The sequence below is a fragment of the Pteropus vampyrus genome, unplaced genomic scaffold (genome assembly GCF_000151845.1).
Source record: "Pteropus vampyrus isolate Shadow unplaced genomic scaffold, Pvam_2.0 Scaffold111, whole genome shotgun sequence".
Classification (NCBI taxonomy): domain Eukaryota; kingdom Metazoa; phylum Chordata; class Mammalia; order Chiroptera; family Pteropodidae; genus Pteropus; species Pteropus vampyrus.
The window spans coordinates 1,664,207-1,672,325 of NW_011888892.1; the positions used below are offsets into that span (position 1 = coordinate 1,664,207).

The 8,119-nt window shown below is 46.4% G+C and overlaps 1 pseudogene; it reads left to right on the top strand.

Annotated features, from left to right (window-relative positions):
• Positions 1-7,205: 7,205 nt before the first annotated feature.
• On the top strand, positions 7,206-7,321 carry LOC111743341 (annotated as a pseudogene).
• The last annotated feature ends 798 nt before the right edge of the window (positions 7,322-8,119 follow it).

Sequence of the window (8,119 nt, forward strand, 5' to 3'; positions counted from 1 at the left end):
GGGCAGTGTTGGCGGGGTGGGGGCAGCAAGAGTTGGTCCAGATGCTCCCACAACCAATGGAGTTTTCTGTCATCTCTCTCCACTCCAGAAGAAAATAAAGGGCACTTTTCTTGAAGAACTAATGGTTTGCTTTTAACAGACCATTAAAATTGCGTAAACCATCATGATTCCTTGTTGCCTTGGCTCATAGGAAGCTCAAAGTCACACGTAATGCTCAAGGATGCCAACCAGCCTATCGTCATGTTCCAGGAAGCAACATCCTTCCTCCGTGAAAAGCGATTGTGAACTCGCTGTGGGAGAGGAGTGGTCTGTGTTGTTTGAAAAGGCATATTAAATATGTTCATATAATTTTACATCCAGAAAACAAAATACCAATTATTCTGATAATGCAAATTATGGAAAATAAAACTCGATAAAATCTTCTTGCTTGGTGATGATACATAGATGACACAAGAATTACTTCCTGGACTTGAAAATATTGGGAAGAGAAAGCTGTTGGAAGGAGTTTTTGATTTCCATTTTGACATTTTTTATTAATGTCTGGGTTGTAGATATGTTTTTACGATAGCCACCTAAAATACTTTTGTGGAAGTTGGTGGGAAATTATTAATAAATACATTAAAACTTCAGTTATATCAACATTTCTGACTTAAGGCAAGGGACCTTTATCTTAAGGGACAAATGGTATAAAGGGGCCAAGAATCGCCCTCATTGGCAATTATCGCATTTTGTAACCATGAAATTATGTGATAGTTTGATGTGTTTTGTAGGGTCTGAAGGGTATGAGGTGCTTAATTAAGTATTTCTTGGATGGATACTTGGATGGATGGATGAGTGGATGGATAGATGGGCAGACGGATGGATCAATGAATCAGTGAATGTATTTAAAGAAAGTCAAGCTATACAAAAGTCACATTTGCAGACTGACAGAGAATAAGGTAATTTTTAATCGAACATTAGTATTAGGGAAGTAGGATTTGGGGTTATTTTTAAAAGTTTTTTAATCTTCATTTTGTTACATTTTTATAATTTATAAAAGGGGCAAAGGGAAATGATGTATGCAACAAATAGTTCAGAAAAAAATAATATGCATAGAAAGCAAATGTGGAAAATATTAACAACTAGTAAATTGGGGTAACGGATAGGATATATGGAAGTTCTAACAACTTCTCTGTACATTTAAAATTTATTTCAAAATAAAAAGGTTTTCAAAAAGTAGTGAGAAAATGAAATCCGTAGCCCCAGTGTGAAGTGCTGAGTTTGTAAGGCACTTATGCCTCCCCCACCCCGGCTTTAAACAGGAGGGCATAATTCCTTCCCAGCTTCATGCTTCCCTGGGAGCAGCCTTGATGGCTTTGAACTTGAACCGGGGGCCTATAAATGGCCTGCAGGACAGGCCCTCTGCTGGAGCTCAAAGAGCTTTTCCTCTAACTGAGGTCCTTAGTCATCCATTCCCTATCTCTCTCCTGCTTCATTTCCAGGAACCAAGGGCTGTAGGAAAAAAGATCGTGGCCCCAGATAATCGTGGGTTCTTTTATTGTAACTGTATTGTGCCATAAAATGGACTAGTTGTGTGCACTTGGATTTCAAGAATCTGTGCAGCAAGAGTCGCTGGGCCTTGGACCCCACTGCATTGTCACTCACCTGTCTCGGTCATTCGGGGTTCAGCTCGCTCCAGAGCCACAGTTATCTGAAGCTGTCAGTTGCCTTTGGGAATAGAGGTGGGAATTTTGCCGCACGATTTTGTAGAATAGCTGTGCTCGTGGCGGCGATAATATAATCACAATGCGATTCGTAATTAATTCTAATCTGTGAGTACATATTGCCTTTACAGATGCTGTGGTCCTTCTCAACTCTGCGTTAAAACTCCTACGCTCGCACCCTGGGCGGCGAGGGGTACAGGTCGGAGTAGCTGAAGCTCTGTTTCAGAACTTAATTGGCATTCGAATGTAAGTCCATTAATTTCAGTTTTTAGTTACACACACACACACACACACACACACACACACACACACACGTACACACTCAAACACTCAAATCTTTTGGAAAACAGTGGCTGCAGTCCTAGGAAAACCAACACAAGCTGATCCGCAGAAATGAGTGAATCTGCAGTGTAACATACGGAGGAAATAAACAAACATATTGCACTACGACCATTCAACCAACATGGAAGGCGGCCTGCTCTGGGCCGGTTGGGCTGGACGCTGGGTACAGAGACTGACCTGAGCTGGCTGCCACCTCCCAAGAGGAAGGATGGCAGGGAAACCGCCTTGGCCCAAGAATTACCTCGTTTAATCTTCACCATAATTTGAGGCGGGGATTAAACCCAGTTGTCTGTGAGGGTTAAGCTCTGGCGGGATTAGGTGCCGGGCTAGTTCCACGGGCTGTGACCCGGGCGGTCATACAGCCCTGTGCTCGGAAGGGCCCCCATGTGGTTTCCTGCCCCGCTGTCGCCACCGTGATATGTTGAATACTTTCGAGCAAAGGACCTTGCGTCTCCATTTTGCACTGGGCCCCACAAATTAGGCAGCCAGTCCTGATTAAGTATCTTGCCCAAGGTCCCTCAGCTAGCAAGTGGCAAACCTCCAAGTTCAAGGCACTTCAGCCACCTTGGGAAACTAATTTAAATACTAGATAAAACATGCTTATTAGTGGAACACAGAGTGGGAAAGCCTAGAATTCTCCACGAGTGGCCCATGCAATCAAATCAAAGCCAACATGAGCCTAAAAAGTCCCCTGGCACCTTGGGAGGCTGCCTCCTCACATGTCCAGCATTTGGCCCTGCCCTTGGAACGTTAACTTTTCTAAGGCAGGGCAGACCTGTGCAATGCAGACCTTCAGACATGTTAGCGGTCATGACTAACACCGGAGTCAGACAGGGCAGTGATGTGACTCAGCCCACAGCCGGGCCCCCAGAGGGGCCATGGTTGGGCCACTGCTGGGAACGGCCAACAAGATACAGAGACTGGAAACAGCCAGCCTCCCGGAAGTGGGGCACACGGGGGTAGAAGTTCCATCGTCCGAGGAAATCATTCAGCTCCCATTAGAACTGGTTTTAGGGTCTAAAGCTCTCGATACAGCCTGCAGTTCAATCATTTGCAAAGTGCCCCAATGATGGAGCTGACTTCAGTGAGTCTGTCCCACCTGGGGAACTCGGTACTTAAAGAAAGTCATTCGCCCAGTCTTTTCCCTGACAATCTACAAATAAGGTCCACGTTCGTCAAATCAGGTCGCCAGGAGAGCCCATTCATGGTGCATTTACTTGTCCCAAGAAAGCATCATTATTTCACGTTTGCTGGGGTGGCCCTTGTGTTACAGCAGAGGGTGCTGAGGCTGCAAGATTGGATCACTTGCCAAGGCATCCCAGCAGACAAGCCCCACTGGTAGCCGCAGGTCCAGGGGCCTCCCGGACGCTCCTGGCTCTGCTGTCTTGCCTACCTGGGTGCTCACTGGGATGTGGACAGGTGAGTACACCTGCCCCCCTCCCCACCCATGCATCTCTGGAGACTTGCCCTCACATTTAATTTGTACCAAGAAGAAATGAAGCTCTGTGGTCTGCTAGTTTTTCTTCTCCGCTCCAAGTCTTCATTTCCGGACTGTTCAAATCTATGGAAAAGTCGATTTAATAGTACGATGGACACCTATAGGCCTGCCACCTATCGGAACCCTTCATTCACATTTTGTCACATTCGCTTTAGCCCTTTTTTCTCTCTACTCATAAGTATGTTTTTTTCTTGAACCATTTAAGAGTAAGTTGCAAACATTCTGATGTTTTGCCCACAAATACTTCAGCATGAACTCAGGAGAAAGATCTACCTGATATCTTATCACACTTATAAAAATTAACAGTACCTCTCAACACAAGGGCCGTCAGTTCAGTGCTGCTCAGTGGGCGCTCAGCTCCCTGGGGGCGCCCCTCAGACTGTTTGTCATTGGTCTGCAACAAGCTGAGTACTGAAATTGAGAACGAGCTTTTAGAAACTTCCATAGCCATTTTAGATCTGTGAAGTTACATAATAAAAATTTGGGACTTGCATTTTATATATTTTTTAAGAAGTTCACTTTTATTTTTTTTACGAAAGTGTCAGTTTGCGTCACTGAAAAACAAAAACAGAAACTCGTCCTTCACCACAGATTGTTCGAGAAGCACAATTCTCAGACCATTTTCAAGTTTTCCAATTGTCTCAAAACGTCCTTTGTAGTTTTTCTTTCTTTCTTTCTTTCTTTCTTTCTTTTTTTAAGGATTCAATTGAAGTTCACATACTCCACTTGGTTGTCACAAGGTCTGCCGGCCTTTTTGAGTAGGCATCGGGCCATCTTCCTGCTTCTCTTTGAACTTGAGGGTGTGCCCAGAAGAGAGCCAGGAAGTTCAGTACTTGTGGAGCCTGGATCAGGGAGGGTCTGTAACTTTCTGAAGCCTGTAGAAATTATTTGTTTCTAAAGCTATAAAAATGTAAGCCCGATGATCTGATAAATAATTTTCAAATTTCATATAAACGGTTTCTTACTGACAGGAAAAAAATTATAAAATATCTGCAGCATTCGGGCAGAGTTATGTTGGGTAACACAGAGAGACTGTGTTCACGTTAAACACCAGCTGAACGACAGTTTAGTGATGTTCTGATGTCACAGACGATAGTCGGAAAAACCATCACAACACGTTCCTGCAGTGCTGGGGTTGGCCAACGTCCTTTGCACACAAATCAAAAACCGTCAGGTTTGTGCTCAAGGTGGTTCTTGGCCAGCGGGTGGGAGGCCTAGAATGGCCGCTAGGAAGTAGTTTGCATTTGTCTAAACCCATTCCCACCAAAGAGAAATATGTAATGTGACTGATATAAAGCATGATACAATGAACCACTATTTATTGCATGTGGAAAGCCTTCAGCATGGCACCTGGCACATAGGAGGCACTTGGAGTGGATGCCGCTGGGCTCCCCGTCACAGTCTCACTGCAATCTGAACAGCTGCACGGTCCCCAAACTGAGAAGGGCCCTCTGCGTGGTTTAACACTCTACAGTTGCCATCTTGGAATTCTTAATTTTTGAACCAAGTGCCCTGCGTTTTCATTTTGCCCCAGGCCCCACAAATGATGGAGCAGGCCCCGCCTCCACCCAAATCTATTTAACCCACCTCCGATTTTAATAGCAGGTGAGGTGAATGGCTGGGTGCAAGCCCAGGCGCCCCCCGTAATGACAGCACGCACCTCACGCACAGGCAACACGACTTCCTGCGTCCCGCCCTGAGCCGTCTCCAATACCACTGGGTCCCACGCTGCTCTCGGGTACATCCCAGAAGTCCAGGGGAGATAAAGTGTGTGGGCTGGTGGGGAGTTAGCGGAGGATTCGCATTAGTGACAGTCATCAGTGAGGCAGGGGCGGTGGGTAAACGCGTTCTGTATGCGTCTCAGAGTTCCTGGAAGAATCAAGCCCCCTTCCTGCTTCCTGGGGTCACCTCCCAAATAACTCCCCTGTGCCCAAGACCTTGTCTGAGGTTCCTTTTCTGGGAGAACCCACGCTGACAGTCTCAGCAGTGGGTGTTCCACAGACGTGTTGAATGAGTGAGCACTTAGCTCATAGAGTCAATGACAGGAGTCAATGAGATTAACTATGGAAACGTCTGGTTCAGATCCCGGCACACAGTAGGAGCTCAGTAAGTGGTGGCTGTGGCTGGTATAACTTCCTGTCTTACCTCTTTAGAGTGTCCCCTTTAGGAAATGTAAAAGCAGTGTGACAGGGATGGACCACGAACAAGGTGGCTTACAACAACAGGAATTTATTCTCTCACCGTTCTAGAGGCCAGAAATCGTAAATCGAGGTGTCGTCAGGGCCATGCTCCCTCTGAAGACTCTGGGGGACAATCCTTGCCTCTTTCAGCTTTCAGGGGCCACGCCATCCTTGGTGTCCCTTGGCTCGTAGATGCATCACTCCAATTTCCTCCTCGGTCTCCCTGTGTGTCTGTTATCCGTGTCTCTGTCCTCTGTTCTCTTAAGAACACCAGTCACGGAGGCAGGGCCGCCGTAATCCAGTATGAACCCATCTTAACTTGGTTACATCTGTGAAGATCCCATTTCCAAATAAGCCCCATTCATAGGTGCCAGGATTCAGGACTTGACATTTGGGGGGACACCACTCTACCCACTGCAGATAGAGAATAGACTTTACTCAAAATAAATGCATAGCACTTGGGCCCAAGGCTTGATTTTCCCTGGACAAACCGGCAGAATGAGCAAGCTCAGGCCAAAGGATGATTTGCACCTCTGGGATCGGTTCACATGTCACCTTAAGTGGCATTTTCACTTTTATGTCATTATGAGGAAGCCAGACTTCTTGGGTAAATTGTAGCCATGTTTTCACATGGCCTTTTTGAAGTGGGCTGAGAATTTAACTTCTGATACAGGCCATAATCCCAACTGGGCTTTTCCCATGTAGTTGTTTATAAATAGCCTCAGATGTTAATAATTAATACACGTAAAATATTTACGTACTTAATTAATGCCAGGCTCCTGTGCCAGGCACTAAATAGACAAAGAAAAACTGGGCACAGACCCTGCCCTCGAAAAGTTCTTGGTGTACCCTCGATGGGAACAAAAATTCACAAATTCGTACCACGAGCATTTACCAAATACCGACTACATGCAGCACAACTAGGTTCTGAGGCTTTGGCTCTCTCTGCGCCCGCAGTGCAAACGGGCTGCCCAGGGGACAGTTTCTAGGCAAAATATAAACACAGGAGATGCCGTGGAGGATTTCTGTCATGAGCTGAGACTGCAGACGGGGTTCTTTTCCTGACTTGGCCTTTTTTCTGACTGCATGCATGGTTTCGGATAGATCACACCCCTCTCTGGGCCTCCCTCTCCTCCCCTAGAAAAATGAGCCAATGAGATGAAATGATCGCGCAGGGCTGGTCAACTCTTATATCATCATTATGGCCAACTAGACATTTATTAAGCACTTTGTCACGTGCCAGGAGCCGTGCTATGTCTTTGCCATGAATTATTTGATCTCACAACCACCCTACGAGGTGTGGATTTTAATTCCTCCCATTTTACAGACTAAGTCCTTACCCACAGGCCGCAGAGAATTAACTGTTAGAGCAGGGGTTTAAACTCAAGGGGTCTGGACGTGGTTCCATAGTGTAGCAGTTAGCATATCTGCTTTACACGCAGAAGGTCCTGGGTTTGCGCCCCAGTGGAGCCGTGGTCCATGATCTATGACCATGCCACCCTGAATAAGCCTGATGTCTGATCTCGGAAGCTAAGTAGGGTCGGGCCTGATTAGTACTTGGATGGGAGTCCACCTAGGAAGACCAGGTGCTGTAGGTATAAATAATAATAATAATAATAATAATAATAATAATTTTAAAAACCTCAAGGGGTCTGAGCCCAGGACCGAGCCCTAAACGAGTGTGCTGGATGCCCTGTGATTCTGCGGTATTGAGAGGATTTTTTAAGGGCGCACCACCCGCCTTGTGAGTGTAGGGAAGGAAGTGGTTGTGAGTCTTCAGCTGGCAGAGAAGAGCAGCGAACCCAGTTTCCACTTTCCTCTCGTGTCTTTCCCAGGCCGTGACTGCAGCCTGGTAAGCACAGAGCCTGCGGCTGTGTCCACCCTTCGGCGGAACGTCTTTCTCCTGAGCTTGTTTTTACCTAACGGACAGCATAGATCTCCTTCCCGATAGCATCCCCTCCGTGCTGGTTTCTAGGAAGGTCATAAGCAAATCTGAACTAACTCCGGCAACTAGAGAGTAGCTTACAGATGTATTTTATCAAGTCTCCCTACCCCAGCTTCGTCTCGCCTATATATTCTTATCTTCCTTTTATTTTGGGGTGGCCGATGTCTTCCATTTGCCCTCCAGATCTACTCGGCATCTTTCTCATCATGCTCTGTCTTGGTACCCATCTAGGCTACACCAAATGCTCGCTAGCCCATTGGCTTACAGTTGGGTTTGGCCAATGGAAAGCCAAAGTCAGCTAGAAGGAGGCGGGGAGGGGAGGTCACTGTATTTTTCCCCTGGTCTCCCCGCCTTCATCCTCCCTCCTCCACACCCTTCCCCCTACTAGGTTGCCTTGGGCGGACTCTGCCTTTCCACCAAAGTTCGTACTTTCCCCCTCTTTTGAAAACAT